Below are 19,458 nucleotides of genomic sequence, written 5' to 3'. Positions count from 1 at the left end.
AATATTTTGAAGTTATGGTGAAATTATTCAAGAAATAATGTTACCCACCTGACATACTTGTGCTTGAAAGGTATCACTACAGACAGAAAGAAAAGTGTGAACTGGCTGCTTAGGCTGTTGTCCTTGGATGTTAGAAGTAAATGCATGTGATCATTGAGCTGTATAAAACTGAGCTATATTTTATCATTTGAGTCCATACTTCACTTCCAATTAGTTTTCTCTGTGTGCTTATTTTGACTGACCTCTTCTGATTTGCATTAAAAACTCATGAGTAATTTCCATTTCGGAGGACCTTTGCTCATGTGCCTCTTGCCGTGGCCTTGCCAGGGTGAATGCACTCACCAGGTGCAGGCAGGAGCAGGGCCTTGGCCAGGAGCTCCCCAGGGAAACAGAGGAGCTGCTGATGAGATAATGAAGCTGCTCAGCAGATAATGCTCCTTTGCCTCAGTGCTGACTGAAGTGCAAGTTGCATTTGGTATTAGAGATCACCATCCTGGTGATACATGAAATAGGGGAGGGATAAGAAGTGTTGTTTCTTCTAATCCTTCCCTTTGAAGTATTTGCGTGCATAAAAATGATTATTTTGGAAAAAAGCATGTTTGAAAGCCAAAATGTACTAATGTGGTGCTTTTCAAACCAAATTACTTGGTGTGCTTTTGCAAAACACTGATGAAGTGTCTCTGACATGAGAGAGAATGCAATGGTTTTGAAAGTCCATTTCCTTTTTATCCTACAGAATATTCTGGATGGATTCCCTGCTGTTGGCTCTGTGTGAAGTGGCAGTTCAGGCTGAGAGAACCTTTATTCCTGTGGTGCTGGAGCCTTTGGTCAGTGCAGGTGGGGAATGATTGTCCAAATGGGCTCCTTCATCTCCTGGGCATCCTCCTGCAGGTTCCCTGAGCTCACAGACGTGGCCAGGCCAGCGTGGCTCCTGGAATCACCCTGCCTCTCTCTGCCAGGCAGCTGCTCCCTGCAGCTTCTCCTTTTCTATACCCAGACCCACGGAACAACAGGCTTTGGTGTCACATTTAGAACTTTTGAATCATTTCCACATTAACACTTGAAGAGCCTGTGAAATAAAATTGCCTTGCATGTGTTCTGAACAAACAAAAACAAGAGATATGGTAAACAAAAAAAGGGGGAGCTGGCAGTGGGATGGCTGGGCTGAGGACTGCATTGGGCATCACTTGTTTGGTATATTCTTTTATCATTATTATTGGTTTTCCTTCCTCTTCTGACCTATTAAACTAGAAAACTATTTCAGCTTTTTCCCAATTCTCTCCCCATCCTGTGGTGGGGAGCAAAGGGCTCTGTGTGTTTGGCTGCCTCCAAGTTAAACCACAACACTAATTAGTGCTGTTGCTGCAAAGGCTCCTTCTTAAAAAGTGGTGTGGGACAAAATGCAGAACAGAAAGTTTCTTCTGGATAAAAGATCAAAAAGAGAAATTTTTAAATGAAACTCATTATATTTTCTTCTGTTTTTTTGCATTTTTTATATAATTTCACAGCCTGCTAATACCAGCAAAGTTAGCTGTTAGATGTCAAATCACGCCAGCATTTCCAGTCGTCTCCCATGCTGTAATCCCAGTAGTGTATTTCATTTTTATTTACTTTAATCCTTGTAGGCAGATGAACATTACTTTTTATTTTCAGCTCACAAGAACTGTTGTACATTACCAAGAAGTATTTTTATGCTGTGATTAATGCTGTTATTAGAAAGCAATGCTGTTCTTGCTGTGTCATACAGCAAGACTAATTTAAGTCAGGTCAAACAAGAAACATAAACAATTAAATAAAAAACTGTTTCAAATTACCTCAGTCTTGATCTGAGGTGATTGTTTTTTACCATTTTTATTTCAATGTCTCTCCTTTACAGGGAATTTTGAAAATTAACTGGCTTTTAATTCCAACCAGAAAGGCACATTTTGGACTGAAATCAAATCTAGAAGAACACGTCAGGAAAAGCTGAAATCTCAAGCTCTGTGAGCGATCATGAAACTTATTGCTGCAGCTTCTAATCAGGTGAGACTCCAACTAAAACTGATAGAAATCCTGCCTGTGGACTTTTGGCCTTGAAAGTGAACCAAAAAAACCCCAAGAAAATATTAATGATGGAGAACAACTCATGTCTTAAAAAACATAATACAATATTGAAAGGAGTAAAAACTTTAATAGCATAATTTTACACTAGTAAATGTTGAAATTCTGGTGGTTTAGGGTATCAAGAATGTAACACTGTGGCAATTAAGAGTTCAACCCACAAGGATATGTCTTTGAAGGATACTTTCAAGGATCAGTTGTTGAGTTTCCACATTCTGGTGTCATTTTAAAGGAGCTGTATAATCAGGTGGAAATGTTTTGGGAACCAAGCTATACTGCACCATTAATTACAATCAGTGGTAATTATTTGCTTAGGATATTTATCTAATACTGCATCCTGCAATCCAATATTCTCCTCTATTCAGCAAAAATACCCACTGTTCATTGATCAAGAAGTTCTTTGTGTCTTTTGACTCTTCTAAAGAAAGTTGTTTCTGGAATGTTTTGAAATCTATTCATCATGTAGAGATGAGCTTCATGTCCAACCACTTGTTTCCACGTCAGCTATCAAAAAAAGAGTTAAAACTCTCTTACCTGCTCTGGGACAGAAATGCTCTTCTAGAGTATTTAATTCCATCAAGTGTCAACAGCCAAATTACCTCATGAATCAGAGGGATCTATGGAGACATCAGTGTGGAAATTGCAAGAGGATTTATCAGTGATAAAAGTCTTCTTATTGTGCAATTCAGAGTTCCCTCTGGGAGTTTGGGAGGAGTTTAGGACATGTGGAGTTTACCCTTCAGCTCTTCCCTTGCCCCCATTACTCACAGCAAGGCTCAGCTTCCTCTCCTCTCTCTAAGGTAGGGCTGCTCCAAAACACCACAAGGTGACTTGGGATAAAAGAAGTCCAGTGAACTCCACTTTCAAACCACTGGAGGAAATTGGTCAATGCAGACTGTGTCCCAGCTGATTGTTTATCTAATTTAAGTCTGAATTAAGGAAATCATAAGTAATGGTAAGTTATTAAAAAACAAGTAGGATAAAGCAAAAGGCAAAATATGCATCTGCAAAAGCTATTTCACTGGTGTGCATAAATCAGTAGACTGTGTGCTCAAGTGGAGAATTAGGCTGAGTTGCCTGCTGTCATGCATTTAAATTAAGCAGGATTCCAAAAGCTTTTTTAAAATCTGGCCCTAAGTGTGTTTGGGTGGGTTTTTTTTTTTCCTTTCAGGGAAGAGATCACCTAATCAAAATAGTGCTTTGGAAGGAGGAACAATTCAATACTGGACACGACTGAGGAGCTCCAGCTACTGATAAAGACTGCACTGCTTGGGGAAGATTTGTTGCTGTTGGTAAAAGCTCTTTGCAGCCAAGCTGGGAGCAGTGAGGAACCATCCCAAAGCTAATGGGATGAATGGTGTTGTGGTATTTCTGTCCTTGGGGCAGGTGCTGATGGAGGGGCTGCTCTCAGTTTTTGTGCTCTCTGCCTTCCCTTGTGCAGCTGCAGAGCTGTGCAGAGCTTTTGTTCCAGGTAAGGCCCTGGCTGTCAGCTCAGCAGTGCTCAGGCACAGGATTTCTCTGTTAATGCCTCGCTTCCACACAAGGTTACACACGGGGTTCTGTAGAATTCCTCTCCTTTGATCTTTTGAACCACGTTCTAAAACAGGCAGCAGAAATTTCCTAGAAAGTTTTGACCTAATTTCTTGTCCTATGAAAAGAAAGGCTGATGTTCCAATCAGCTGCTTCAGGGCTGGCAAGGGAAAAGCCTTTCCCCATCCCTGGAGCAGGGAGGTCGTGCTCCAAGCACAGCTCTGAGGCTGAGCTCTCTCATCTCCCCCTTTCCAGCAGTGCCTCTCTACCTGCAACACTTCATTTTGCCTCTTTATCAAAACATCTTTCTCTAAACATGGGGTTTCTCTGTGAGCTGGACACGACAGCGCATGGGCAAAGTATTTTTGGTACAAAGCACCTGAGCCTTTTGCCTGCTATTGTTGTACTCTACAGACAGCTGAACTTCAGAGGAAGCACTGCACTTGTCCTGCAGAGATCAGTTGCTAGAGGGGACTTTAAACGTGAGGTCAGTCTAATTGCTGTATTTTTGAGCTTTACAGAATGGCTAATTTCACTTGACTCTTGGGAGGTGGGGTTAGGGTTTTTAGTTGTGCAATTAGGAGACCTGAAGTGCCTGCACTGTTTCTAGAAAAATGTGGCTAAAAAACAGGTCTGGGATTCTGACTGTATTTTCTTTGCCTGCCCTTTTTTGGCCCTAGAATTGACTATCTGTGTCTGCTGCAGCTGGAGATGCCCTGTCAGCTGGAGAGGCAGAAGATAAAGGGGAGGCAGAGGTGCTGAGCCCATGCTGTCTGCATGTTTGGGAGAGAAGCAGGAATCTAAAAGAGCTGGCCCCGATGCTTTGGGTGGTAACTGAAGAGCTGGGCCAAGTGGGACACAGAGGGGATGCAGCAGATGTGGGGCAGGAGGCAGCCCTGGGATTCACAGCTCCTAGAGGCCATGGGTGTTTTAGAAAGGGATGCAATGTGTCCAGGTATCCCTGGCTGGTATTCCTGAATATTCCTACTGCCTTTCCCAATGCAGAGCTGGGAATCTGTGGCCAGGTAAACAGAGCCCTCTGCACTTCTGCTATGGAATGATCTCTTGGAGCCTGGATGTGTGATCAGCATCTTCAGCCTTTCTCAGCCTCCTGTGTGGCTACACCTATTTATACCCTGTTAGCATCTTTATATCCTTCATATGAGAAGTTCAAGGCCTGCTAATATTGCATCATTTATAGTCCTGTCTAAAGTCTGATCTTTACAGGCACTGCTCTAGAAATGAAAAGATTAATCAAATGCCAGAAGATTACTAGAGCTTCAAACCAGTCAAAATCTGACTGGGAAAACATGTTAATCACTTCTCACTTAACCTGAGCACATACTGCACCCTGTATTTCTCCTCCTGCTCTTGTCACTGATGTTCTGTATAATGAGCACCTCTGGCTGACAGATGCAGAAGAAATTACAGTGGTTTTTGCCTTCTTTTTTACCAGATATGTCTGTGTTGGTGCTCTGGATATTCTTCAGACATCCCACTCCAGCCTACGTACAGAAAAAGCAAGATCTTCACAGCAAAATTCACATGTAGAAATATGATTGCAGAGAATTATAGAACTATTTGTGAGGTTTGCAAAGTACTGCAGAAAAGTAATAAATAAGTCAAAGAGTAAGGATAAGCTACACTATTCAACAACTCATTTCTTATATTTTAGTAATTTTAACATAAAGCTGTTTCAGCAATAAGCAAAATTTGTTTCAAGTATTTTAGTATAAATGTATTTACTTTAACAGAAAAAAATAAAAATCCTTGACCTTTTTTGCCATTTTGAGTATTTGACAAAGAAAAAAAAAGAAGTGCTTTTCAAATGCTTGATTTTTTTCAGCAGCACCCAGTGAATTAGTCCTGCTGCAGTTGACAAGATTTCTGCAAAACTGCCCTGATATGGAGCTGAACTCAGAGAAAATCCTGGTACACCCTTTGGGCAGCAGAGCCACGCCAGGGAAGGACAAAGGAACAGAAGTTTGGGAGGATTTTTGTTCTTCAGGAACTTGTGCATGTCCCATGGTACCACAGAGCAGTCCATGCACAGTATCTGACACTGATATCTGACTGTGTCCCAAGGTACACTCAATATACAGATAGATCCTCACTTCTGAATTGTGGCTAAAGACACAATTGGCAGGAAGTAAAAGAAGAAAATATATTAGTTTATTTTGCTGTTGTTTCTATCAGGTTAACTACTGATACAATCAGTGTTGGTTTTTATATTCTTTCTCTGCTTTTAAATTTATAGAATGACTCCATTCCCCAGCACACCTTGTTGATTTGGTCTGGTAAAAAAGTTCCCTTCACACAGCTCACACACAACTCAGGTGAGTTCAATCGGCTTCATTTTCTTCTTCACTTTTTTAGTGATTTAACAATGGAAGTTGTTCCCTCTTGTGGTCCTCTAAGACTATTGATATTTCACTGTTGGGGACCAGAGGAGAGGCTGTGGCTGTGGCTGCAGCTCCTGTAAAACCTGCAGGTTTATACTGTGTGGTGGCTGGACTTGGGAAAATACTCATTTTGTGATGGGACTGTGTCTAACACCTCTGGATACAATGGTGCTGCCCAAAACTCTCAAAAATACTTGGGCTGTTATAAATGCATAATAGGAATTTCTGTGATTATGTTACCCAAGTAACTGCAAGAAGAAACATTAGAAGGTAGAAAACAAAAAAGTGACAAAAAACCATTTCATTATAATAAAAATAGTTTCTTGTGCTGCTTTTTCTGCTGCAAGAAGGGCGGGACTGTGCATGCATAAATCACAGCCTTATAAGCATAAAGTAAGAGTATGAAGAAATCTAAGCTCAGACTTTTTGGAAAAGAATCTGTAGGATGGGAAAATTATTCATTGACTTACAGGAAACAATAAAATGTCCCAAAGAAAATATAGGATCCAATTGATTTTATGTGCCACCATTTGCAATCTATAAATACCCCTGTGGCAAACTCAGAAGATCTCAGTTTATTTGTGACTGGGAAATGGAGACCAAAAGCAGCCTCATATATAAATACAATGGATTTCACAGCCCCAGGATTTATTGTGTCTCCTTCAGCAATGGGGGTTACACACTGAAACAAAGCTGAGCCATAATGGGAAAACTGTCCTACTTGGGATTTATGAATTTATAAAGGATATAGCCAGTTTTGTTGTGTGATTTAGCAGTAAATCACTGCCTGAGGGTGCCAGAGATTGCCTTAGGTGGGAAGGTGCTCATGGAAGGACACAGCACAATTCCCAAGCAGCCACTGGGCACCAAATGGGAATAAAGGGAAGAAAGGTGAGCAGAGCACCTGCCCAAAATCCGAAGTGCTCACTGAAGCCCAGCAGTAGCCAGCACAGGAAAGATAAATCTTCACAGCCAATATTTGGAGAATTTTTAAGTTAGGAAATATTTTTTTGTCAGGCTTGTATTTAACTTTGTTTGACTCACCTTTTGCTCAGTGTCTGCCTGTGAGTAGATTAGGACAGGTCACAGTTCCATGCAGGTCTTATTTACCTGCAAATTTAAGCTTCCATTGCTTTATCTCTGCATTACATGACATACAGTGTTTGATGATGTGCTGCAGGAACTATGAAAGGTTTTCCTTTTCATAATTGCAGCTGATCTATTCAATTTTCTAAGGGTGGGTGGAATGTGTGGTGATGGAAAGAGAGGTTTCCATCCCCAGTCTGACTGGCAGGAAGGTTCTGCTCCCACCCTCGCAGAGGACGTGCATGTTGAGAGACAAGTCTCTGAACAGCAGGCACAGTGCTGTGCTGTGGCTCAGATGGCATCAGACTGTGTATCAGACTTCAAATGGGGCATAATCAGGCATTTCAGACTGCTGCTCATGCTCCTGGAGGATTGGCCTGATTTCCAAATGTACCAGGCAATCAACTGCCCCTTACTGATTTCAGTGGGAAGCAGTCAGCCCTCAATGCATCAGAAAAATAGGGCTGGTTACCTAGAAACCTGCATATGGTTTTCAAATCTTTACTCTGGGGTTGTTTTGTTTCGGTGGTTTGTTGTTTTTGTTTTTAATTGCTGGAACTAGCCTCTGTTTTCCTCTGCTGCATATGCTCTATATATGCTCTTGCTTACTCTGCAAATAGTGGCTTTTTTGGCTCACTCGGCCCTGGAAGTGCAGTGGATTAATACATTTTGTCTTTTCTAGGTCTGCCTTGGAGGAGTTAAGGAGTTTGATTTTGGTAATCAAAAGATAGCTTGCCCTCTCCTCTGTTTCTCCAAATTTTCCAGTTAATTTTGCTGAACTGGGAGTCTTGCTTTAGGTCTCAGCTGACAGAGGCCCTCTGCCATTGACATGATTTATAATCACTGATGTCCACAGGTGACAATTCCTTCTCCCTTTTTGGTACAATAAGTCCCCTGCATGTTGTGATTCAGCCAAATGTCTGCAGTCCCCTCTCACCCCAGGCAAAATGGCCTGCAGGAAGGAGGAGGAGAGGGCAGGAGCAATGATCTGTCAGCACCAGCAGCACTTCAGCACAGGAAGGGAAAGTCTCAGCTCTGGCAGCCACCATCCCATAGGTGAAGGGGCTCTGTGCCTGTTGTCCTCTGCCTCCTCCTCCATAAGAGCAAGAGAAAAGGGTGCAAATTTTGCAGGAAAGAAAGTGCAAGGTGGATATTAGGGATGTTTCTTGCCTCTTGAAGCTTGAGGGAGTGCAAAGTGCTAGAGGAAGGTTGTGGAGGTTTTGGAGAAGCAGTTGAGCAAGTGGATTTTGGGTCTATAGGGTGTTGTTTGAGTCATTACAGACTGAGGAAAGTTCCATGCAGGGAACTGCAGATAAGGGAGGTCTATAGGGGGCTGCAGCTCCCATGGGAAGACATGTGGGTGGTCCTGAGCAGAGCAGAGGCTGAGAAATGCAGCTCTGGAAGCAGGTCCCAGAGGAAGGATGGCAAAAGGGGGTGACCATTCCCTTGCAGGTGTGGCTGGAGCTGTGATGTCTGTCACAGCCAGGTGCTGGTTTCCTTCCACCTGACACTGGGAATCTCCTGCTCCTTTGACTGACATGTGTCAAACAATTCACAGGCTGGAAGGAGAGGGAGCATCCAGGGATGCTTGTCTTGCCTCTGCAATGAGGGGTCTTTGCCTAATCTCATGAGTCCTTTCCCAGCTCTCAGCACAGAAGCAGTGTCCACCAAGGCAGCAGAGTGCCACTGAATCTTTGGAAAACAGCTGGAGTTTGCAGGTATTTTCAAACCAAAGATCCAAACAGAGCCCTTATTCCCACAGTAGCTTGGTATATGTTTTTGTAATCAAAACAGTGGAACAGGCTCACAAACAGCCCTTCCTAAGGGCTTTGGTGGGGGTTAGAGGTCCTGTCCCTCTTCTCTCAGTCTTGCAGCTCTCCACAACTTTCCTCAGAGACTGGGGCAAAGAGTGATTTTTTTGGATAAAACTCCCTATTCCTTATTCCTTTAGCAGCTTTCCACGCTGCCAGGCAGCAGCATGGGGCATACCCAGGAGCAGAGCACAACAGGGATCCCTGCCAGGTCCTCATGTCCCCAGGGCACCTCAGCTGCTTCCAAACCTCTGTGCTGAGCCCTGAGCAGAGGTTTTGTGTAGCCATCATGACAGTAACGCTATGAGAGATGCTGCTGATATCAGTCTGAGACAGGAAACATGTAAGGAATTAGAAACAGACTCCCCTGAAAGAAGCAAGACAACAGGATATATTACAATATCAAAATGTGCTTGACAGGTGGAATTTATATATCACATAGTGGAAGAAGCTGTTTGGTGAGTGATACATTTCATATTAAAATATATAAATCATTCACTTGGAGAAGAATTGGACTCTGTGGGCAAGTAGCTTAGCTACTGCATCTGACATGCTGCCTGTTCAAACAGATATATTCATTTATGAGTCTGATAATCATCACTTACTTTTTGTATTTATTCCATGGTAAAATTCAGAGTTAGATGCATCAGTCACAGCATCTGACGATACTCTGTGTCTGTTACTGGCTTGATTGTGTTATTCCAGTGTTGCAGGATAGTTAATAGTCCCTAGTTAATCAGAGTATCTATTGATTAATAGATATTCCCATTAAGGTAAATATAAATCATAACAAATTAGATAATATAACCATAATAAACCTGCTGTATCCAGTATGTAACACACTAAATCAAAATTAGCAATTACTAATTGAAATTATATCCCCTAGTAGAGCATTATATAAATCAAAGGCATTTCTCTAAAATCCATGCATCATTCAGAAGATTAATCCTCTGGCAACTGTAAATGTTTTTCTACTCCATTCATTTGGCTAAGCTGTATAATGGTAATAGCCTTGAGGTTAGGTACACAGCACTGTGTTAGAGCTGGCTGCTGCCATGGGTGTCCCTCTTGCCCATCCCACTGCAGCCACCACCACTCCCAGAGCTGAGGGGAGATTGTCTCTGCAACGTGCTTGGAAGGCTTCTACCCTGTGGAAGGACCCTTTTTGGACACAAACTAAGGGCACAAAAGGTGCCCACAAAAGGTTTTCCTCTCCCTTACTTCCTGCTTGAAAGACTTGAGAGGGGTGTTTTGAATTTCACTCTGCACCATGCCAGGGAGGGGATGGGAGCACCAAGAGGAGCTGCTGTGCCTTGAGAGGGGAGTGACTGACTAACCCAGCAGCCTGGCATGGACAGGCCTGAGTGAGGGGATGCTGCCAGGGTCCCTGGAGGGTATCTGGAGAGAAATACCCTTTATGAATGATTTTGGAGTGCATTTCTGAAGGTATCACCCCTGCCCTGCCAACAAGGGTCTGGAGACGCTCCACCTTGCAGCTCCTGTGGTGGGGGAAAACACTGATGGCTCTGGGGTGAGCACAGGGTGAGGAGAAGCAGGTGAGACAGCCTGAGCTCCCTTCACTTGCAGCAGCCTCACGAAATATCCTCACCACTCTCAGAAACCCAACTGGAGGTTACACAAACCTCTCCTGCTTACTTTGCATTTTCAAAGCAGAGGACTGGGCACCAGTCCAAACCCATAATCCATGCGAGGGCATGTCACAACAAATAGGAAAGGGATAATTAGAATTTTATGAAGTGGCTCTCTATAATGCTACCTACTGTTTACTTACTAACAATTTTAAATTTAGCAACTGATGCATTTTTAATGCCAATTTAAAAAAAAAACCTCTAAGAAGCTGATATTTGCTCATAGTTATGTGTGTTTTTTAAAATAACCCCATTTCCCCAGTGGGACCAATGTGTGTGCACGTGTGTGTGTCTGCTCATAAAATGGTACTGAAAAGTATGAGAGCATAGGAATGTGGCTTAGCAGACAATAACTCTTGATTTCATTCTTTCAAGTCTTGTGTTTTTTCTAAAAGTCAAGGAAAGTCCAGTTCACTGCAAAGAACAGAAGAGAATGAACCATTCCTGAACTTTCTAGCAGTGTGGGAGAAGAACCATGTAACAGGTAAATCTAAAAGCAACACAAGATTAAATGATTCCTTCATTGTGTTTGATTACAGCTGTGTAACTTAGCTAGAGAGGTTTTCTTTTGCCCTAGGCAGGACACTATTTCAGTGGTATCTCACACCTCTACATGGTGTCCAGAGACAGTAATTTGACATATTGTTTGGAAAAAAACAGTGCTTTAGCAAGGCAGTACATTTTACATTATGGATTTGTTGTAGCTAATAGAGCTGCATGGATATCCTTATCCAGGGACAAATCTGGGAGTATTAATCTACTCACGCAGATTTGTGTTAAAAGCCAACACAGAGAATATAGCTCAGCTTTTGACCAATTTTTGATATCTGATCACCACTGAGGCTCCCAGAGCACAAACAGAACCCCAAGGCAGGGGCAGGGCAGCCTCTGCTGTGTCCTGCCAGGAAATCCCCCCCTCTTCCAGCCTTAACACAGCTGGCCCTGGGCACTGCTCTCTGCTTCTTACAGCACTTGTAGGGCCACGGTTTGGGGAGGCAGACAGGGAAATCCTGTGTCAGACAGAAGGGCTGTAAATCATGGAATCAATTATCCTTGAGCATAACCTGGCAGGGATATGGAACAGCTCAGCCTCACTCCCTGTCTGATTCAGCCTCAGGAATTTAAATCCAGTTCTCCCACCTATGAGAACACTACCTTGGAAAGTGCTTGTCCTGCTCTCAGAAAGAATTTCTCTGTGCTTTCTCCCTCCTATGGCAGCATCATGGACAGCTCTGCATCATCCGTGTGGGCATCTCTGGTGTGCCAGAGTTAAGGCTGGGTGGTTTAAGGAGTTGACTTGTGCTAAAGGTAGCCTCACTAGACATCATCAAGGTCCAGTCTGTTCATGTGAAAAGCCACACATTTAAACACTGAGCTATATGCAGAATCTGGAAGCATTGCTTCATAGTGCTCATGCTTAGTATGTGTAATAGGTTTTCACAATGTGGACAGGGTGAATGGTGACATGGATTCAGATCTTTTTATTTTCTTTTTAGCTTGTTATTATCTAGAGGAAAAAAACACTAATTACTAGAAGCTAATAGCTAGTGTGTTACTTATCCTCTTAATTAGTACCCTAATTATTAAGTGTGGTGATAACCACCAGTTAGAACATATTTGCTTTTTAAGACTTTGTTTATCTGTCTTCCCACTCCCTCCTTTTAATGACACTGACACCAGCAGAGTTGCTGGAAAGGGAATACCAATAATTTCCCCTTGGGAAATGAGTCATTTTGTGTCTCCTGAACACTGTTATGATTTTCATTCTGTTCTAAAATGCTTTTCACCTTTGAACTGCTGGCTCGTGTTAGATTCTGATATTGAAGCGCTAACATTGGAAGCTGTGAGGATGAGCTCAGGGCAGCAGAAAAGGTCACCTCAGCAGCACAGGAGCTCACTCAGCTTCAGCCCTGTGGGAGGCTGGAAGGCTCCTGAACAGCACAATCCTCAGCTGCCCATCCCAAAATCCTGGGCTGTTCAGTGAAGGATCGCCCATCGTGCCCACCTGCAGTCATGGTGTCAGGCTGGGATGTGGCCCCGCTGCCCACCTCCTGCTCTGCATCCTTTGGAGTGGGAGGATGGGATTTCTGGGTGCTGCCACCCCCTGTGGCTGCTCTGAGCCCAGCCCCCACTGCCACAGCAGGTGTCTGTTCCAAGCTCATCCTTGCTCAAGTGAGATGCCAAGCAGCTACATGCAAACTCTTAATAAAAGAGCTGTTTAAGTGTAGAATTAAGTGTAAATACCTGCCAAAAATCCTGTATTGAGGTGACTGGTATAGATGGGCCACTGCCAGAAGTTGTAATAATACAGCGTTTTCATGGAGTCTTATTAACTTTTTCCAGGGAGTGGCACATTGGAAGTGACTGAAGCCAGTGATTTAAGATGTGTGGCAGAAGGGAAGAAAGATCTCTTGATTACTGAGCACAAAGTATGGCTGGGCATGAGCTGGAGGTACTGCAGCACACCAGAAAAAGTATTCTCTTAGTGTAAAATCTGATCCCTGCTCCTTCTGCCCTTGGTCCTTGGCAGTTGGGATTCCAAAGTGCTTAAGGGATGTGGATGAGAAGAGCTGTGTTAACTGCAAGTGCAGTCACTGTTCCTGTGGCCTCATCAGCATTCACCAAGCTGCACACTGATTTGACATTGTTTCTGCCCCGAGGAGCTTGAAATCTAAAGGCAAAACCCTGTGACCATCTGAAATCTGAACATTTCAAGGAAAGCTCTGAAGAAAGGATTCATGAGACTGTGAACAAATACATTTCTGCTGCCTTGTCAGGAGCAGGGAGCAGGTGGGGAACAAACAACTGGAGCGGAGGAGGAGAATAGTGAGAGAGTCCCAATTGTCAGCTTGATTCCAGCCTGTTCACCCCAGCAGAGCCTTTGTCAGGGCAGGCTTTGGAGATTTACACTGATCTAACTGAGAAAATCCTCCATGCTTTTATCCACCACTGGATAGCTTTTATCCAGCTGCTGCTGGAGTGGTTGGAACCCCCTGGTCCTTTGGCCTCTACGGCTGCTCCGGGAGGAACAAGCAGCAGCACAGGTAGGCAGGATGGGCAGGAGCTGCTGGTGCTTCTCCATGCAGGGACACACTTGGAAGAGCTGCAGGGGTTGATCTGTGCTCCTGCACACCACCTGAAGCTGGCCCCAGGTTTTCTGAGCAGTGATGACCTTCCATGTAGGCAGCTTTTCCTTTGGGCTGTTCTGAGCTACCACGAGCACTTGGTTTGTGCTGTGAAGTGCAGGTTGTCCATCACATGGACATTTTCTTGTTCCCTTCTGATTTTTAGCTGTAAGCTCTGTTATTGGTAGTAGAAAATTTTGGTTTCCTTGAAAGACACTCAGCCTGGGTGGGTGGGGGTTTCTTAGTGGAAAAAATGTGATCAGCACTTTCTGATTCCAATTCTTGGCAGTACTGCAGGAGACAACAGGCTTCAAAAGCAGCCTCCTTTTCTGAGCTTATTTATAAATGTCTCTGTAGCTACACTCATAGCATTGCATGTTTTTTTTTTTTTTTTTTTTTTTTTTTTTTTTTTTTTCTTTTTTTTCAGCTTTCTTCTGCTGGAGTGGTGCTGCAGCAAGAGATGGAGAGGAAGGAAAACTTTGTCCTGAGGGTTTGGTTCATGCTATCAGGGTCCCACCCCTTAGAGGGACGCAGCTCTCTGAGCACTGGTAACTTGAGGCTCACCAAGAGTCAGCAAAGTGTTTTGTAAGGTCTCACTGCAAGGGGAATTTGATTATTAGGAATTCTTACAGACTTTTCCACTCCTGCCTGCAGCAGTTAAACTTTGGCTTTCATATCTGTTGGTTTTTGGGGTTTTTTGTTGGTTTTTTGGGGTTGTTTGTTTTTTTTAATCCATGCAAGTGCTTCTGTGCAGTGATCAGAGCAGCTTTCAGAACAATTTATTTATTAACATGCTCTAATATAACACTTTCTTAAAACATTATGTACCTTGGTAGGAAAATCTGTGATCCCTTAAAACTGAAAGCTGCCTATTGCTGTTAGAGCATTTAAAAAAATAATAATGATTACTGGAGGGGGGACTAATAGGACAGTGCTTTCTAATTTTGTGTTCATTTTATGCTTTTTAGCACAAAAAATGGTGTGCAACTGTGAGATGTTGGCTCACACAGAATTAGATGTGCTGAAGCTGCCACCTGATGTTTCCTGATGTTGCCACACTTGAGGCCTCTGTGTGATATCTGTCCCTGAACCTTTCTTGTTACTGTCTTTATAAATGGGATCATTTATAGAATATCAGGGATAGAGAGTCCTTCCAGGTGTGATCTGCTCAGAGTTGCCTCAGATTTCATAATTATTCACAATAATGGCCCATAGACAGGAGATAGCTGCTGTGTGGAAATGCCAGGAAAGTAATTTCTGGAATTGTGCTGCTCTGTGCATTCAGCATTCCCTGGGAAGGAGCCTGGATTAGCACAATTCCCTTTCACAGGGTTCTTGTCCTTACTGGCCACTGGCAGAAGTGATTTCACAGATGTCTGTACATTGCACTGGGTTCCTTTCCCTCTGAGCCTGAGAGGTGCAAGGAAATAAAATCATAAAATTGTTCCAGCAGCAGGGGTCCAGTGAATTGGTAATTGTCACACAGTGTAAAGGGTGTTTGAAAGAGTGAAGGAAAAAATAATCTAAATGTTCTCCTTTTACTGGGCAAATGTATTATTATTTATGAATAATTTTTGCTGTTGACGGGAACTGTAAGATACAATCAGAGAGACCATAAAAATGAAATGTATAAAGTGTTATTTACATTATATTGGAAGAGAAGGAATCACTGGCAGGGAGAATGCTGGTTTATTTAAATACAAAATCAGATTATTCAGAATTGCATTCTTAGATTAACTGCTGTACAAAATGCAGTCCATAATTCTTCCTGCAGTAGAAATATGAATCCTGGTGAGCACTGCTAAGGCTCTCAGTTTTGTTTGTGCCTCCACACCATGTCAGGGGCTGGGGCTATATTGTGCTGCAGCAGGAGCTGAGCACACCCAGAGCTGAGTGTGAGGCAGTTTTCTGAAAGGTTTTGCTGTCCTACAAAGGGTGAGAGAAGCAGTGAGACCACAGCAGCCAGCACTGGACACTGGGAGCATCCACAGCCCAAACACCTGGGGCGGGAGCTGGCACTGCCCTTCTTTCTGTTCTTAAACAATAGACCCATTTTTAATGAGGTTTGCTACTAATTGTCAACATTCAAAGGCTCATCAGTACACCAAGGCATGAAATTGTCCCTTTAGATCCTCTCTGGGCTGCCAAGCTTGTGGAAGTGGGGTTGTGTTTGGGGTGTTTCCTACTCTGTTTATCCATTCATTTCTTGTTACGGTGCTAGAAGCAAGATCTGGAGAGTTCCTTTGCGTCTTGGAAGACAAAGATAGCACAAAAAGGAGAAAAATACCACATTTCTTAGTTCCCAAGATGCATTTGGAGACTGGTGTTGCTGGACTTTGCAGTTAGATGCCTCATCTGATTTGTTTTTTGCCTTCGCTGTTTCAGTCTGTCAGTAGTGGAGCATGAACAGGCACAAAAAGTCATAATCTCAGATTTTTGCACTCCTATATTTTACCATAAAATTGACTGCTTTCTCAGCTTGGATAGATTGGACTGTGTGGAACAGATTAGGGACAACCCTTCACATCCATTAAAGAGCTGAGCACTCAAAAGAGGATTGTAGTGCTGGAAACTCTACCCAGAAAAAGATATCTATGGCCATGAAGAACATTTTCTCCTCTCTTCCTATTGACAGAAAACCAGCCCAAATAATGTAAGCATATCAGATCCCTGCTAAGGGAAAAGCATTGCTTAAAATCAGCTCAAACCTGCTCTTTCCATTGGGAAAGGGAGTTCCTACAGAACTGCAGACTTTGGAGGGTGCTTTCTGCTTTTCATGACAAGCACCAGTTCCCAAGAAGAGGAAAAAGTCTTGGAAGTTTGGGTTTTGATAAAGACCCCGAAGTTTTGCTGAGAGGTGGAGGAAGTTTTTATGTTCTAGCACAGCAGGACAGAAATGCAAGGAGCAATCAAAGACTCTGCAGAATGAGGTACTGCTTTAGAAATGTCCAAAATATTTGTTTCCCTTGACAATCTGCTCTGTTTGCTGTTGTGATCAGCTGCTTCCTCAATCCCTGCCTTGATGTGTTCAGGGGGAAATTCCAGCTGCTGCTCTGGGCTGCCTGCACCCCTCTGTGTGTGTGTGTGTAAACATGCCTGGGAAAAGAATAAAAGGAAAAGCACTTTTGCTTTCCATTTTAAGAGCAGTTCCTCCTTCTGAATAGTGAAATAAAGGTGATGGATGAAAGACAGTTCTGTGTCATCACCTCCTGAGCCACAGGTTCAGGTCCTGGAGGCTCAGACCCTCTGGGTGCCCAATTTCTACATCTCCATGTGAGGCTGAATGTCACAGTCTGCAAATACCTTGAAGAAAGGTCTGGAAAGGTGAGGAAGCCTGGATTTTATTCACTCAAGAAACAAGATTCCAGGTGGCCTGTGTATAAGGCTGCCTATAATGAAATGTCTGCACAAAACAGATACAACAGTACAACTCCTTTTTACCATTACAACACCCCACACAGAGAACAGACCCTGTGAATAATTGGCACAGTGATATATCCCCTAATTTATTATATTGCACAGAGCTTTTCACTGGGAGAGTAAACACAGGGGATGTGTTACCTGTCAGGGGTAAGAGGGGACAGGCAGGCTCAGGAGCTGGAGATCTGGAGCAGCCCCTCATGTGAGCAATGTCTGCAATCCAGGGAGAAAATGAAACACTGCCAAGTGTTTAACTATCATTCATTTTATTCCAGCATTACTCAGGGCCTGTAACTCAGTGAAATATTGCTTGGAAAGCTGATTGTTCAAATGGGTGTGGATATAAAACCGAAGAAAATGCTGCCCTTGGAGGCAAGGCTATAGTCCTTAGTTTCAGTTAGAAGAAAATAAATAGTAACTATTACTCTGCAGCCTTTTGAGAGCTTTTTGTGGTCTTAAATCCATGAATGACTGTGTGGGGGAGTAAAGAATGAAAAGGTAACCTACTTAAAATAAAAACAAATTCTAAGAGGTTTCTCTTCTAATTTTGGCTCAAGACTCCTGCTGAGCCTAAAGTAAACACAGTGATATTGGAAGAAAACAAATAGGTTGTTTGGGTTATTTTTTATACTTGTTATTTTTATTTTTCATTTTGTCTCTTTTGGATTTTTCTGGGAGCATCTGCTAGTTCCTGCCTATATGACCTAGGAGTTGTGGGATTTCTCCTCCTATTTTAAAGCTCATTCTTTCCAGAGTTAAAAAGGTCCTGGTTACTTCAGAGACAGAAGTCAGACCTTGCTCTGTATTGTTCACAGAATGAATCCAGAACTCCTCAGGCTCAAAAGTTCCAGGACACTCCATAAAATTTCTTAGAGGAGGTTGCTTGATGGCAGAATGCACAGGAATTAAAGGAGAAAAGGTCTGGGTGATTTGTACAGTTTGAAAAATGGTGATGGCTTACAACCTCTGGAGTTAGTCTTGAAAAAAGTCCTTTGAAAATCAAAAGAGAACTTGGGGATTTCAATTTAAATCAGCCTGAGAAGCCATGAATTGAGTCATCAGTACTGAAATGTGAGTCACCTGTTTGCCAAAACATGCAAAAATGTCTGTTCTGTGTTAGAGCAGAGATTAACCAACATAAGATTTGAAAAACTGGCAGGTCTCATCAATACTTACAGATAGCACAAGTGGAGATAATACTTAAACTGAAACCTGAAAGGAGGAAGTTGAGGCTGCTTCTCATTTTCCCCATAGACCATTGCTTTACTTACTCTCAAGTATAATCCTTTTCAGCACAACCAAGCTTTTAAAGTTTTCATTTTTTAACATTTAATCCACTTTGAAATTTTTCAGGATGGACTTCAAATTTAATTTGGTTTTGGTATTCTGAGAGCAGCATGAGGAGTTCATATAATACTACTATTTAAAATGATTGCCTGCTTTTTTACTCCAGAGGCTTTTACAAAAATTCCAAATCACTACTTACTTAAAAGTGCAAATATTTACATATATAGATGAAAATCTGGCTACAGTTTTTATTTTCCAGACCACATTTCAGAGCCAAGGCATGAAAGACATGGATTCTTGGGCTGCAGAGTCAGGTTGGTTTATTTCTTGCTAATAAATTTCTAACTGTACATATTTACTGAGATCCTCAAAATTAGCCTTTTCTGGGAAGGTTTGGAGCATCAGCTGTCAGGCTGTGCTTTAGAAATACAGTTGTGTTTTCTATTTATCCTCAGTCCAAGCAGATGCTGTGGGTGGGATCCCTGCCCATGGCAGAGGGATTGGAACTAGTTGGTCTTTAAGGCTCCTTCCAACCCAAATCATTCTGTAATTCTGAGCTCACAAAATGGCAAATTCTTAATTTTTGTGATTTTTGGGGGGTCATATAGTTAATTTATCACTATTTCTATCCAGTTAAGTACAAACTTAACTGCTGAGTGGAAACATAAGGAGGTTCCTTTGTCTTTCATTTTTGTAACAGTGGGGTGTGTGTGACAGCTCAGATTGGAGAGTGAGTATCTAGATGAGTAAGCAAACCTGTCCTCTTCCTTTTTATAAAATTTCCACCCATCTGACCATTTTTATCTTGGAGAAAATGGGAAGAAAGAGAAACTTTCCCCACTGATCTTTAAAGATTGCTGGTAAAATCACCAGTTCCACTGAGCAGAGTCATCCTCAGTGAGCATGTACATTCTAAAGGTTATGAACTAAATTGGATTGCTGGCAGCAGCTCCTCGTGTTTCACTTAGGCCACTTCAGTTAAAATTACTTTCCTTTTTGTTTGCCAGGAAAAACAAGATGCTTTGTTTAAGTTCATTACCTCTTATAA

At 42.6% G+C, this 19,458-nt stretch overlaps 1 long non-coding RNA gene across 1 annotated transcript in view; it reads left to right on the top strand.

Moving 5' to 3' along the window:
• LOC110472603 (uncharacterized) overlaps window positions 1-19,458 on the top strand; it is a 141,847-nt gene that overhangs the window by 108,421 nt on the left and 13,968 nt on the right. The window contains exons 7-12 of the long non-coding RNA XR_014958185.1: window positions 737-837; window positions 1,877-2,022; window positions 3,272-5,715; window positions 5,888-11,062; window positions 12,922-13,622; window positions 14,131-18,724. This is a non-coding gene — a long non-coding RNA (uncharacterized LOC110472603). The remainder of the gene's footprint in view (window positions 1-736; window positions 838-1,876; window positions 2,023-3,271; window positions 5,716-5,887; window positions 11,063-12,921; window positions 13,623-14,130; window positions 18,725-19,458) is intronic.

Source organism: Lonchura striata, chromosome 12 (assembly GCF_050655825.1).
Source record: "Lonchura striata isolate lonStrDom1 chromosome 12, ASM5065582v1, whole genome shotgun sequence".
NCBI classification, from domain to species: Eukaryota; Metazoa; Chordata; class Aves; order Passeriformes; family Estrildidae; genus Lonchura; species Lonchura striata.
Note: the sequence above shows the minus strand (reverse complement) of the source record. Positions and strands in the feature narration are given on the sequence as shown.